General features: G+C 41.9%; 1 non-coding gene across 1 annotated transcript; it reads left to right on the top strand.

Annotated features, from left to right (window-relative positions):
- Positions 1 to 1406: 1406 nt before the first annotated feature.
- Positions 1407 to 1513, top strand: LOC127124695 (small nucleolar RNA R71). The gene has a single exon (XR_007804156.1). It is a non-coding gene; the product is annotated as a small nucleolar RNA R71 (small nucleolar RNA).
- Positions 1514 to 15288: the final 13775 nt, after the last annotated feature.

The following is a 15288-nucleotide window of genomic DNA, read 5'->3' as shown; positions in this document are numbered from 1 at the left end:
GTATGCCTATAGGGTATTTAACGGATCTATCGGCTAATTGAAGCGACATCTTAGTAGGTTGTAATTCTCCTAAGTTTAATCTCTCACAAACTGCTAAAGGCATTAAGCTCACACTAGCTCCTAAGTCTAGAAAAGCTTTTTCGATGACATGATTCCCTAAAATACAAGGAATGGAAAAATTTCCGGGATCTTTATCTTTCTTTGCTAACCTATCTTCGGAAATAGAATTACATTCCACGGGTTTCGGATCTTCAAGTCTACGTTTATTCGTAAGTATGTCTTTGAGAAACTTAGCATAAGAAGGTATTTGGGTGATGGCTTCTGTAAAGGGGATTTCTACGTGAAGTTTTTCTATAACCTTAACGAATTTTCGATATTGATTATCGATTTGGGTTTTCTTTAATCTTTGAGGGTATGGTATTGGTGGTTTGTATGGCGGTGGTGGTACATAGGTTTTATTTTTAGGTTCTTCTCCTTTTTCTTGACTTTCCGGGGTTTCAGGCTTCTCTGGTTCCTTTTCCTCACTCCTCTTAGAAGTTTCAGGCTTACTTAATCTAGGGTTTAAAGGCTCCTTATAAGCGGTTCCACTTCGTAGAGTAATGGCATTAGCTTGCCCTTTCGGGTTTTGTTGAGGTTGTCCAGGGAACTGTCCTCCAGGGGTAGTCTGTGGGGCTTGGTTTAACGCTACCTGAGAGATCTGGGTTTCAAGCATCTTATTATGAGTAATGATTTGATCAACCTTGGTTCCTAACTGGGTAATTAGTTCGTTAACATGGACGCTTTGGTTCATGAACTCTTTGTTTTTCTGTTTTTGAGCAACGATGAAATCTTTTACAATTTCTTCAAAGCTCGGGTTTGGCGGTACAGGTTGCATAGGTTGATTTGTTCTAGGGGCTTGGTAACCTTGTTGTCTCGGAGGTGCGGTATTTTGAATAGGGTTATTATTTTTGTAGGAGAAGTTTGGGTGATTCCTCCATCCAGGGTTATATGTGTTAGAAAATGGGTTCCCTTGGGTATAGTTCACTTGCTCAGTGTTGGTTTCATTTAACAGATTGCATTCGGCGGATTGGTGTCCTTGCGTTCCACATATCTCACAATTCGGCGAAACTGCGGCTACAGTATTCGGAGTTGTACACATATGTTCGACTCTAAGGGCCAACGCGTCCATTTTAGCCTGCATCATGTCTATAGAGCTTAGCTCATGTATTCCTCCTTGGGCTTCCTTCTTTTCCACTGTCGCTCGTTCTACTCCCCATGATTGATGGTTTTGGGCCATATCCTCGATAAGGGCACTAGCTTCAGGGTAAGGTTTATTCATCAGTGCGCCACCAGCGGCAACGTCGATGGTCATCTTAGTGTTATAATGAAGTCCATTATAGAAGGTTTGGATGATTAGCCAATTCTCTAAGCCATGGTGTGGGCATGCTCTTAATAGTTCTTTATATCTCTCCCAGGCTTCGAACAACGACTCTCCTTGGAGTTGGGTAAATCTAGTTATAAGGTTTCGAAGAAGAGCGGTCTTACTTGGGGGAAAATATCTAGCAAGAAAAACTTTCCTAAGGTCATCCCAAGTTGTTATTGAATTGGGTGGAAGGGAATCTAACCATGATAGAGCTTTATCTCTGAGGGAAAAGGGAAATAATCTTAAGCGTATCGCCTCAGGAGAAGCTCCATTGGTTTTAAAGGTGTCTGCTAACTGAAGAAAGTTTTTTTAAATGTTGATTTGGGTTATCAGTAGCGAGACCTGAGAATTGTCTCTGTTGCACTAATTGCAGCAGGGATGGTTTAAGTTCAAAATTATTGGCTGGGATAACGGGGTTTACTATACTGGAACTAGGTTCCTCGTTTGATGGTTGGGCGAAGTCCTTAAGAGGTCTTCGGTTTTGTTCTTCGGCCATAGCTATCCTATTCCTATGGAAAAATAAACGTGCGCGAGCGTAACGTTCAGGTTCAGCTAGAGGGTCTACTAAACTTCCGGCACTGCGAGTCTTTCGCATTGACCGGTGGGTAACAACCTTAGTCTAAACGGTATAACTACAGGGTAATGAAATTTGACGAAATTGGTCCCCGGCAACGGCGCCAAAAACTTGATGCGTGTTTTTCGCAAGTGTACGAATCACGTCAAAGTAATATAAAAGATTATCGAATCCACAGAGACCAAGTGTCAATCTATCAAACCTGTTGTTATGGTGTGTATCTAAGGCAACTATTTTTAAGGGTTTTAATAAGGGTGCAATGGTAAATAAAATTATAATTTTAAATAATAAATAAAGACAGGCTCGAATGTAATTCACGCAATCAATGATAATCCAGTACTTGTTAGTGGAACTACTTATGGGCAATGTTTTCTCCTTTGAAAAGAACTAATTTAACAGGAACTGTCGCTTTCGCGTATTCAGAACCGAGTTGTACTCTCTAATCAACCCCTCCTATTGTCACGGATAAAAAGGTGCGTACTGCGTTAGAGTAGTAAACCTATTTTTAAGAAATATAGTATCTTAACTAAGTTGAAAAGTATTTTAACCTGGACTTCTTAGCAAAAAGAGGTTCTTACGAACCAGAGTTTAAACTTCCTAACGCGTCCGAAAATCGTTTTAAAATCTCTTTTCTTTTTAATCTAAAATCTCCTAATAAACTAGACAAAGCGCTTTTGGCTGTTTTTGAAATAGTTAAAAACAATTACTTGAATTGAAAGATAAAATAGCCCTTAGGTGTTTCCACGAACAATTATACTGATTACTGGTTTAATTACGATCCTTACATTCTAACCTTTATAGAATTAGTTAGACATGATAAAGTAAATATTCTTTTTATAGTTTTTCATAAAAGTAATTTAAAGCGAGTGCGGATAATAAACAAAGTAAAGTGCGAGTGCAGGAAATAAACAACGTAAATGTGCGAGTGCAGGAAATAAACAACGTAAATGTGCGAGTGCAGGAAATAAACAACGTAAATGTGCGAGTGCAGGAAATAAACAACGTAAATGTGCGAGTGCAGGAAATAAACAACGTAAATGTGCGAGTGCAGGAAATAAATAAAAGTAAAATACGAACTTGAATTAAAATGGCGGCAGGATTAACTTCCTCCAGAGTGCTCCAAAAACTCGAACCACAGACAGATTACAGACTCGATTACTCGATTGCAGAGGCACCCCGATGTGGAATGGCAACTGCTTTATAACTGATATATGCCTAGAGAATTCTAATTCTGGATGAAGAAAAACGAAAATCTAAGGTCCTATTTATAGTAAAAACTGAAAGCATAAAATGACAGGGACGCCCCTCCACTAAAAAGTGGAGGTTACTGATTTTGGCCTTGTGGCGCCCGCCACAGGCCTATGGCGCCCGCCATGGTCCCTACAGGGGATGATGGAGTGGGGATCGTGGGTCTTGACGGTTGAGGAGTGGTCTTGAGACGTGGCCACGTCATGGCTAACCCCATGGCGCCCGCCACGGTGGGTGCCGTAAGTGCAAAACGCTGAATTTCTAGGTTTTCGCCCGTTTTCACTCCTTTTTCGCTCCTTTTCCCGATTCAAGCTCCGATTATTATAAAAACCTGAAAACATAAGAAAACAAAGAAATAACAAAGCAAAACAACAATAAAAGCTAAGAATGCATGCGAAATCGGAGTCAGAAATACGGTGAATTTTAGTGTGATCACTTCCTAAAGAATAGCCTGAGAAAGCTGTAACAGAAAACTGAACAACCTACAATCTAGCATATGCTGTCAGGAATGAATGTCACGACATTCAGCTTGACATCAAGGTCCATATGCTGAGTCTGTTTTCCCAGAAAACAGACTGTACAAATCTGCTGACCTGTACATGATCAATATGACCATACTACAGTACCAGCTTACATTAGTAAATGTCAAAGTGTCCAACTTAACATTTACACAATTGGCCTTAAGTTAGTTCTGTAATTCTCTTGAAGAACAAACTAACTAATATGGTGAAGTATAGCAGAACACCACTCTGCCTAATCTTCACCAGCTGCTGTTAATGATGAATGTCACAACATCCAGTTTGACATTCAGTCAGTAGGCCTTATGCCAGGTCTGGTTCTTCCTTGATAACCAGACTGCAAATGAATACTAAGTTCTAACAGAGCTTCTGTTCCTTAGTATCTGTTGACAGGTATGAATGTCACAGCATTCAATAATCCTGTGTTAGCTAGTCCTGCAGTAACTATAATGTAGTTACATATACATGTCATGACATCAGTCAAGACATTAGTGTTTTACCATACAATGCAGCCAATTAAACACCTACAAACTCCCCCTTTGGCAAATTTTTGGCTAAAACACTTTGATCCCCATAACAGAGTTCATGGCAGCGGAATAAAACTAGCTAATACACTCAGAGTGGCAGCATACTCACACACATGGAAGTTAAATAAAAACTTCACATAGCAGCACACATATATTCGAAGTTGCACCTAAACTTCAACATCAGCTGCAAGGGGGGAATCTTCAGATCTGTCATGAGAGTCTGTTGTAGAGACCCACTCTGTTTGTCAGGGGTATTGGTGGTTATTACTCCCCCTTTTTGTCACAAATGTTGCCAAAGCCAACAACATAGTCAGAGCACAATGACAGAGTTCCAGACTTGGTTTTACTTCACAGTTTCAACCAAGTTCACATCCACTTGATCTTGCTTCACAGCTTCGATCAAGTGATCACCCACTTTTGCTTTACAGTAGGTACCACCATATCAGATGCCATGATGTTGTTTCTGACATCCAGAACCACTCCTGCATGAACAGCATCCTTGAACTCCTGCAGGTACAGTGGCCTTCTCTCTGTAGGGTGCCTCCTTACCCTCTTGTATCCACCCTTGTTGCAAGCAGCATAGCTATGATCTGTTGACCAATCATAGCCTAGTACAAATTGTTTAATAGGCAGAGATATTAAACAGTTTATCCCAAACATCAGTGATTGCTATAATGTCTCAGAGAGACATATTCCCAGTTTGCTCCTTAAGTTTTCAAACTGAGTAGCATCCAGAGCCTTTGTAAATATGTCAGCCAGTTGAAGATCCGTGGCTACATGTTCCAAAGTGATCACCTTGTCTTCCACCAGATCTCTGATGAAGTGGTGCCTAATGTCAATATGTTTGGTCCTGCTGTGTTGGATGGGATTCTTGGAGATGTTGATGGCACTGAGATTATCACAGAACAATGTCATGACATTTTGAGTGACATTGTACTCAGTGAGCATTTGTTTCATCCAAACCAGTTGGTAGCAACTGCTTCCAGCCGCTATGTATTCAGCCTCTGCAGTGGACAGAGAGACACAATTCTGCTTCTTGCTGAACCACGATATGAGGTTTTCTCCTAAGAAGAAGCATCCACCTGATGTGCTTTTTCTGTCATCAGCACTTCCAGCCCAATCAGCATCACAGTACCCAGATAGGACAGGCTCAGACCCATGTGAGTACAACATCCCATATTCACATGTCCCATTGATGTACTTGAGGATCCTTTTGACTTGATTCAAGTGACTCACCTTGGGCTCTGCTTGATATCTGGCACAAACTCCAACTGCATAGGAAATGTCAGGTCTACTTGCAGTTAGATACAGCAGACTACCTATCATGCTTCTGTACAGGCATTGATCAACACTAGGTCCTCCATCATCTTTGGTTAACTTCAGATGAGTAGGAGCTGGAGTCCTCTTGTGCCTGGCATGATCCATACCAAACTTCTTAACTATGTTCTTGGCATACTTGCTTTGGGAGAGAAACATAGAGTCCTCCATTTGGTTTACTTGCATTCCAAGGAAATAGGTCAGTTCTCCCACTAGACTCATTTCAAACTCATATTGCATCTGGTGAACAAATTTTTTAACCATTTGTTCTGACATTCCACCAAAGACTATATCATCCACATAGATTTGAGCTATCATGATTTTGCCTTCTTCATCCTTCACAAACAAGGTTTTATCTATGCCACCCTTTCTGTACCCATTTGTGGTCAGAAATTCGGTTAACCTTTCATACCAAGCTCTGGGTGCTTGCTTCAACCCATACAAGGCTTTCTTCAGCTTGTATACATGCTCAGGTTGGTTAGGATCACAAAACCTTTGGGTTGTTCCACATAGACTTCTTCATTCAGGTAGCCATTCAAGAATGCACTCTTCACATCCATTTGAAATAGCTTAAACTTCAGGATGCATGCTACCCCCAACAGCAATCTGATGGACTCAAGTCTAGCCACAGGAGCAAATGTCTCATCAAAGTCTACTCCTTCAACTTGAGTGTATCCTTGAGCTACTAGTCTTGCTTTATTTCTAGTAATTACTCCTTTCTCATCAGATTTGTTTTTGTAGATCCACTTGGTACCAATGATGTTGGACCCTTCAGGTCTTGGAACCAGCTCCCATACTTCATGCCTTGTGAACTGCTCGAGTTCCTCTTGCATGGCAATGATCCAGTATTCATCAGTCAGGGCTTCTTTCACATTCTTTGGTTCAACCTTGGAAACAAAGCAGGAATTTGAGTTTATTCCTCTTGACCTGGTAGTTACACCACTGGTGGGATCCCCTATGATAAGATCCTTAGGGTGGTCTTTCTGAATTCTGATAGATGGCACTTTGGTGGGTGCTTCTACTTCACATTCAGGAGGAGGTTCCTGTACTTCTTCAGGCTTGACTGGACTGTCAGTTGGACTATCAAGGAATGTTTCAACATCCTCCATGACATCGGTTCCTTCCTCTTTATCATCCACAATGACATTTATGGATTCCATCAGGACATTGGTCCTGTAGTTGAACACTCTATAGGCTCTGCTGTTAGTGGAGTATCCCAGAAATACGCCTTCATCACTTTTGGGATCTAGCTTCCTTCTCTGTTCACGATCTGTGAGAATGTAGCATTTACTTCCAAAAATATGAAAGTACTTCACAGTGGGCTTTCTACCCTTCCATATTTCATACAGAGTGGAGGAGGTTCCTTTTCTCAAGGTGACTCTGTTGTGAACATAGCACGCTGTATTCATTGCTTCAGCCCAAAAGTGCATAGGGAGCTTCTTTGCATGAATCATTGCTCTGGCAGATTCTTGAATAGTTCTATTTTTTCTTTCAACTATTCCATTCTGCTGAGGAGTTATAGGGGAGGAGAACTCATGGCTTATTCCTTCAGATGAGCAGAACTCATCAAACTTGGAATTCTTGAATTCAGTGCCATGATCACTTCTAATCCGGACCACACAACTGTCCTTTTCCCTTTGAAGTCTTATGCACAGATCCTTGAAGACATCAAATGTATCTGACTTCTCTCTGATGAAGTTTATCCACGTGTATCTGGAATGGTCATCAACCACCATGTAGGCATACTTCTTCCCGCCAAGACTTTCAACCTGCATAGGTCCCATTAGGTCCATGTGCAGCAGTTCCAGAACTCTGGAGGTTGTGGAATGTCCCAGCTTTGGGTGTGACATCTTGGTTTGCTTGCCCACTTGGCATTCTCCACAGACTCTTCCTTCATCAATCAGAAGCTTTGGCATTCCTCTGACTGCTTCCTTGGATATGATCTTCTTCATTCCCCGTAAGTGGAGATGGCCGAGTCTTCTATGCCACAGCTTCACCTCCTGTTCTTCCTTGGCTGAGGAGCATGTTGTGGAAAAGTTAGAGAGATCAGGTTCCCACAGGTAGCAGTTGTCTTTGGACCTGGTTCCTCTCATAACTTCCTGATTGTCACCATTTGTCACAATGCACTATTCCTTAGTAAACTGAACATGAAAACCTTGATCACACAGCTGACTTATGCTGATGAGGTTTGCAGTTAGTCCTCTTACTAACAACACATTGTTCAGTTTTGGCACTCCAGAACAGTCCAGTTTGCCCACACCTCTGATTTTTCCTTTGGCACCATCACCAAAAGTCACATAGCTGGTGGTGTGAGGTTGAATGTCTACCAGTAGATTTTCCAAACCAGTCATATGTCTTGAGCATCCACTGTCAAAGTACCAGTCTTCTCTTGAAGTAGCCCTTAGGGCAGTGTGTGCTATCCTAGCATACCATTGTTGCTTCTTAATGGGAACACATCGCTTGCGTGTGTTATGCTTAGGTCTGACAGGTGAGGCTCTGTTAGGGAAGCCATGAATCCAGTAGCAGAAGGCTTTTATATGTCCAAGCCTGCCACAGTGGTGACACCTCCAATTCTGGAATATTTTCTTCTGATGATCATTCATCCTAGCTCCTCGATGTTGAGACATCGGCTTTGACATCTGCTTGAACTTCTGAACTTTAGCCTTTGGGCGTCTGTGTTCAGCTCTTTTTCCAAATCCTAGCCCAGATTTGGTTCCAGACTGCTGTCCCACTTTTAGAATTTCTTCCAAGGTGTCAGTTCCCTTATTCATCATTCTGATGGATTTGGTCATCTGGTTCAGCTTGGAGGTCAGCAGGGCTATCTCATCATTTAGCCCTTCTAAGGCAGACAGTTGTTTCTGTCTCTCATCTTCCAGTTCCTTGATGAGTTTCTTCTGCTTTTCACCTTGTGCACGCACTTCTGCACTGGTGGTGCACAGCTTCTTATATGCTGCAGCAAGTTCATCAAAGGTCAGCTCATCTGCACTTGTGTCATCTTCAGAGACACACACACTAGTTAGTGCAGTGACATGTTTGGCAGATTCTCCTTCAGATTCACTTTCAGAATCTCCTTCAGACCATGTGATAGCTAGCCCCTTATTTTGCAATTTGAGGTAAGTAGGACATTCAGCTCTGACGTGTCCATACCCTTCACAACCATGACACTGGATTCCCTTCCCATGGTTGAACTTTTCTTCAGAAGTTGATCTTTTCTTAATGTCAGACGGGATGTTCTTGACATTGGGTCTACCTCTTTGATCAATCTTCTTCATGAACTTGTTGAATTGCCTTCCAAGCATGGCTAAGGCTTCTGATATACTTTCATCACCTCCAGTATATCCTTCTTCTGCCTCCTCTTCAGCATTAGATACAAAGGCTATGCTTTTCTTCTTCTCAGCATACTCACCTAAGCCCATTTCAAAGGTTTGGAGAGAACCAATGAGCTCATCTACCTTCATATTGCTGATGTCCTGAGCCTCCTCTATGGCAGTGACCTTCATAGCAAACCTCTTAGGCAAGGACCTGAGAATCTTTCTTACAAGTTTCTCTTCAGTCATTTTCTCACCTAGTCCACCAGAGGTATTTGCAATTTCAAGAATATTCATGTGGAAGTCATGAATAGTCTCATCCTCTTTCATCCTCAGATTTTCAAACTTGGTTGTCAACATCTGAAGTTTTGACATCTTCACCTTGGAAGTACCTTCATGAGTTACCTTGAGGGTATCCCAAACTTCCTTAGCTAGTTCACAATGGTGCACCAGCCTGAAGATGTTCTTAGTGATTCCATTGAATAGTGCATTCAAGGCTTTGGAATTTCCAAGAGCTAATGCCTCTTGTTCCTTGTCCCAATCTTCTTCAGGAATCTGCACACTGACTCCATCTTCATAAGTCCTCGTTGGATGTTCCCATCCCTTGTTGACAGCTCTCCAGACTTTGCTGTCTAGAGACCTTAGGAAGGCTATCATGCGAGGCTTCCAGTCATCATAATTAGATCCATCCAACATGGGTGGTCTGTTTGAGTGTCCTAAATCCTTGTCCATGGTACTAGAAAGTAACTTCCCTAGATCTCACCCAGAACTTCACAGGCAGGGTGCCTGCTCTGATGCCAATTGAAATTCTAGTTATCAGACTTTGGATGTCACACTGGTTGTTATGACATCCAATTCTGCACAGACAGGGATCATGCAGAACTTAATTGTAAGTGCAGTAAATAACACAAGTAATTGTTCACCCAGTTCAGTCCAACATGACCTACATCTGGGGGCTACCAAGCCAGGGAGGAAATCCACTATTAGTAGTATCAATTCAAAGCTAAACTCACCCGTTTACAACTTATCACTTAATCCCTACCCAATGCAATTTCAATCTTAACCTAAGATCAGAGTTCCTACTCACTCCCCCTCAATCACCTCAGTGATATTAAAAACACTTTGAAGTCACACTTCAAAAACAACTCTTGGTTATGCTTCACAGCTTAAACCAAGATACACAGCACTCACGCTTAAAAGCTTCGAGTGACACAACACTTACAACTCAATGAACACCCTATGCCAAAGCAATCATCTATTTGATAATGACTTGGCTTACAAGATACGTCTAATTCTAGACTTACAAAAATACAGCAGTGAAGTAAGATGGACACACTAAATCTTCACGCCTCAAAATCCCTGAAACTGAATGGAGGAATGCCTTCCTTTTTATATTGCAGCACCTGGGCTTTTGCACCTGTATTTTCCTGAATTTTAGGTCACATAAGTTCCCACAAATTCAATATTTAGGTTGCTAACAAATAGGCTATTTGTTAGGTTCATTGAATGTAGCTTGGTTGTTGATTTCCTGGATTTTCTCTAAGTTGTTGACTTCCTAAAGAATAGCCTGAGAAAGCTGTAACAGAAAACTGAACAACCTACAATCTAGCATATGCTGTCAGGAATGAATGTCACGACATTCAGCTTGACATCAAGGTCCATATGCTGAGTCTGTTTTCCCAGAAAACAGACTGTACAAATCTGCTGACCTGTACATGATCAATATGACCATACTACAGTACCAGCTTACATTAGTAAATGTCAAAGTGTCCAACTTAACATTTACACAATTGGCCTTAAGTTAGTTCTGTAATTCTCTTGAAGAACAAACTAACTAATATGGTGAAGTATAGCAGAACACCACTCTGCCTAATCTTCACCAGCTGCTGTTAATGATGAATGTCACAACATCCAGTTTGACATTCAGTCAGTAGGCCTTATGCCAGGTCTGGTTATTCCTTGATAACCAGACTGCAAATGAATACTAAGTTCTAACAGAGCTTCTGTTCCTTAGTATCTGTTGACAGGTATGAATGTCACAGCATTCAATAATCCTGTGTTAGCTAGTCCTGCAGTAACTATAATGTAGTTACATATACATGTCATGACATCAGTCAAGACATTAGTGTTTTACCATACAATGCAGCCAATTAAACACCTACAAACTCCCCCTTTGGCAAATTTTTGGCTAAAACACTTTGATCCCCATAACAGAGTTCATGGCAGCGGAATAAAACTAGCTAATACACTCAGAGTGGCAGCATACTCACACACATGGAAGTTAAATAAAAACTTCACATAGCAGCACACATATATTCGAAGTTGCACCTAAACTTCAACATCAGCTGCAAGGGGGGAATCTTCAGATCTGTCATGAGAGTCTGTTGTAGAGACCCACTCTGTTTGTCAGGGGTATTGGTGGTTATTACTCCCCCTTTTTGTCACAAATGTTGCCAAAGCCAACAACATAGTCAGAGCACAATGACAGAGTTCCAGACTTGGTTTTACTTCACAGTTTCAACCAAGTTCACATCCACTTGATCTTGCTTCACAGCTTCGATCAAGTGATCACCCACTTTTGCTTTACAGTAGGTACCACCATATCAGATGCCATGATGTTGTTTCTGACATCCAAAACCACTCCTGCATGAACAGCATCCTTGAACTCCTGCAGGTACAGTGGCCTTCTCTCTGTAGGGTGCCTCCTTACCCTCTTGTATCCACCCTTGTTGCAAGCAGCATAGCTATGATCTGTTGACCAATCATAGCCTAGTACAAATTGTTTAATAGGCAGAGATATTAAACAGTTTATCCCAAACATCAGTGATTGCTATAATGTCTCAGAGAGACATATTCCCAGTTTGCTCCTTAAGTTTTCAAACTGAGTAGCATCCAGAGCCTTTGTAAATATGTCAGCCAGTTGAAGATCCGTGGCTACATGTTCCAAAGTGATCACCTTGTCTTCCACCAGATCTCTGATGAAGTGGTGCCTAATGTCAATATGTTTGGTCCTGCTGTATTGGATGGGATTCTTGGAGATGTTGATGGCACTGAGATTATCACAGAACAATGTCATGACATTTTGAGTGACATTGTACTCAGTGAGCATTTGTTTCATCCAAACCAGTTGGTAGCAACTGCTTCCAGCCGCTATGTATTCAGCCTCTGCAGTGGACAGAGAGACACAGTTCTGCTTCTTGCTGAACCACGATATGAGGTTTTCTCCTAAGAAGAAGCATCCACCTGATGTGCTTTTTCTGTCATCAGCACTTCCAGCCCAATCAGCATCACAGTACCCAGATAGGACAGGCTCAGACCCATGTGAGTACAACATCCCATATTCACATGTCCCATTGATGTACTTGAGGATCCTTTTGACTTGATTCAAGTGACTCACCTTGGGCTCTGCTTGATATCTGGCACAAACTCCAACTGCATAGGAAATGTCAGGTCTACTTGCAGTTAGATACAGCAGACTACCTATCATGCTTCTGTACAGGCATTGATCAACACTAGGTCCTCCATCATCTTTGGTTAACTTCAGATGAGTAGGAGCTGGAGTCCTCTTGTGCCTGGCATGATCCATACCAAACTTCTTAACTATGTTCTTGGCATACTTGCTTTGGGAGAGAAACATAGAGTCCTCCATTTGGTTTACTTGCATTCCAAGGAAATAGGTCAGTTCTCCCACTAGACTCATTTCAAACTCAGATTGCATCTGGTGAACAAATTTTTTAACCATTTGTTCTGACATTCCACCAAAGACTATATCATCCACATAGATTTGAGTTATCATGATTTTGCCTTCTTCATCCTTCACAAACAAGGTTTTATCTATGCCACCCTTTCTGTACCCATTTGTGGTCAGAAATTCGGTTAACCTTTCATACCAAGCTCTGGGTGCTTGCTTCAACCCATACAAGGCTTTCTTCAGCTTGTATACATGCTCAGGTTGGTTAGGATCACAAAACCCTTTGGGTTGTTCCACATAGACTTCTTCATTCAGGTAGCCATTCAAGAATGCACTCTTCACATCCATTTGAAATAGCTTAAACTTCAGGATGCATGCTACCCCCAACAGCAATCTGATGGACTCAAGTCTAGCCACAGGAGCAAATGTCTCATCAAAGTCTACTCCTTAAACTTGAGTGTATCCTTGAGCTACTAGTCTTGCTTTATTTCTAGTAATTACTCCTTTCTCATCAGATTTGTTTTTGTAGATCCACTTGGTACCAATGATGTTGGACCCTTCAGGTCTTGGAACCAGCTCCCATACTTCAGCTTGACATTCAGCTTGACATCAAGGTCCATATGCTGAGTCTGTTTTCCCAGAAAACAGACTGTACAAATCTGCTGACCTGTACATGATCAATATGACCATACTACAGTACCAACTTACATTAGTAAATGTCAAAGTGTCCAACTTAACATTTACACAATTGGCCTTAAGTTAGTTCTGTAATTCTCTTGAAGAACAAACTAACTAATATGGTGAAGTATAGCAGAACACCACTCTGCCTAATCTTCACCAGCTGCTGTTAATGATGAATGTCACAACATCCAGTTTGACATTCAGTCAGTAGGCCTTATGCCAGGTCTGGTTCTTCCTTGATAACCAGACTGCAAATGAATACTAAGTTCTAACAGAGCTTCTGTTCCTTAGTATCTGTTGACAGGTATGAATGTCACAGCATTCAATAATCCTGTGTTAGCTAGTCCTGCAGTAACTATAATGTAGTTACATATACATGTCATGACATCAGTCAAGACATTAGTGTTTTACCATACAATGCAGCCAATTAAACACCTACACTTAGAAGGGTGTTACATTAGTGGTATCAGAGCATAGTCGGTCGAGTCGAGTCATAATTATTCTGTTCCCCTGTACGGGATAGGTGTTGTGTAACCCTATCAGTACTTATTGTTTTAGCTTGTTGGGTTTTCAGAATAGAGATGGCTGGAAGAGGTAGAGATGATGCTGCGATTGCTGAGGCTCTGGGTATGCTAGCTGGAGTACTTGGAGGGAATCCGAATGTTGTGGGAATGAGAGCTGCTCGTCAACTGAGTGAGCTCCAGAAGAACAATCCTCCAATGTTCAAGGGAGCATACGATCCAGATGGTGCTCAGAAGTGGTTGAAGGAGATTGAGAGGATCTTCCGAGTGACTGAGTGTGCCGATAACCAGAAGGTCAGGTTCGGTACGCATATGCTGTCAGAGGAAGCAGATGATTGGTGGGTTGCTACCCGCACTGAGTTGGAAGCTGCTGGGAATACTGAGATCACTTGGGCTGTGTTCAGAGAGAGATTCCTGAGGAAGTACTTTCCAGAGGATGTCAGAGGAAAGAAAGAGATAGAGTTTTTAGAATTGAAGCAGGGTAACAGGTCTGTTACGGAGTATGCTGCTAAGTTCACAGAGCTGTCGAAGTATTACACTCCCTATAACGAGGCTACTGGGGAATTTTCGAAATGCGTGAAGTTTGAGAACGGGTTACGTCCCGAGATCAAGCAGGCTATTGGGTATCAGCGGATTAGAGTGTTTTCTGACTTGGTTGACTGTTGCAGGATTTTTGAACAGGATACCAAGGCTAGAGCAGAGAGCTATCAGCAGAGGGTTGATAGGAAAGGCAAGAATCAGAATGATCGTGGGAAACCGTATGCAGTTGGCAAAGGTTTCCAGCGACAGAGTGGGATGAAGAGGCCTAGTGGGGGAGACTCCAGTGCACCTGCTAAGTGTTACAGATGTGGTCAGGCTGGACATCGTATCCATGAGTGTACCAGTAATGAGAAGAAGTGTTTTAAGTGTGGCAAGGGTGGTCACTTGGCTGCAGATTGCCGGTTGAAGACTGTGACTTGTTTCAACTGTGGGGAGTTGGGTCATATTAGCCCACAGTGTCCTAAGCCGAAGAAGGAGAATCAGTCGGGAGGCAAGGTCTTTGCCTTATCGGGTTCTGAGACTTCTGCAGATGATCGTTTGATCCGAGGTAGTGTTATATTAATGGCTTTCCTCTTGTAGCTATTATTGACACCGGTGCGACTCATTCCTTTATATCTTTGGACTGTGCTGTGAAACTTAAGTTAGAGATATCTGAGATGCATGGAAGTATGGTGATTGATACTCCTGCGAAGGGTTCAGTGACTACTACTTCAGTTTGTTTGAATTGTCCTTTGAGTATTTTTGGTAGAGACTTTGGGATGGACCTAGTGTGTCTTCCACTAGTGCAGATTGATGTTATCCTGGGTATGAACTGGTTGGTGTGTAACCGAGTCTATATCAATTGTTTTGATAAGACTGTGATCTTTCCTGAGATTGAGGAAGGAAAGAGTTTGTTTCTATCAGCAAGGCAGGTGAATGAGGCAGTAGTAGATGGGGCAGAGTTGTTTATGCTGTTAGCGAC

This window comes from Lathyrus oleraceus, chromosome 2 (genome assembly GCF_024323335.1).
Source record: "Lathyrus oleraceus cultivar Zhongwan6 chromosome 2, CAAS_Psat_ZW6_1.0, whole genome shotgun sequence".
In the NCBI taxonomy this organism is placed as follows: Eukaryota; Viridiplantae; Streptophyta; class Magnoliopsida; order Fabales; family Fabaceae; genus Lathyrus; species Lathyrus oleraceus.
The sequence above is the reverse complement of the archived record's forward strand: the minus strand, read 5'-3'. Positions and strand labels throughout refer to the sequence as shown.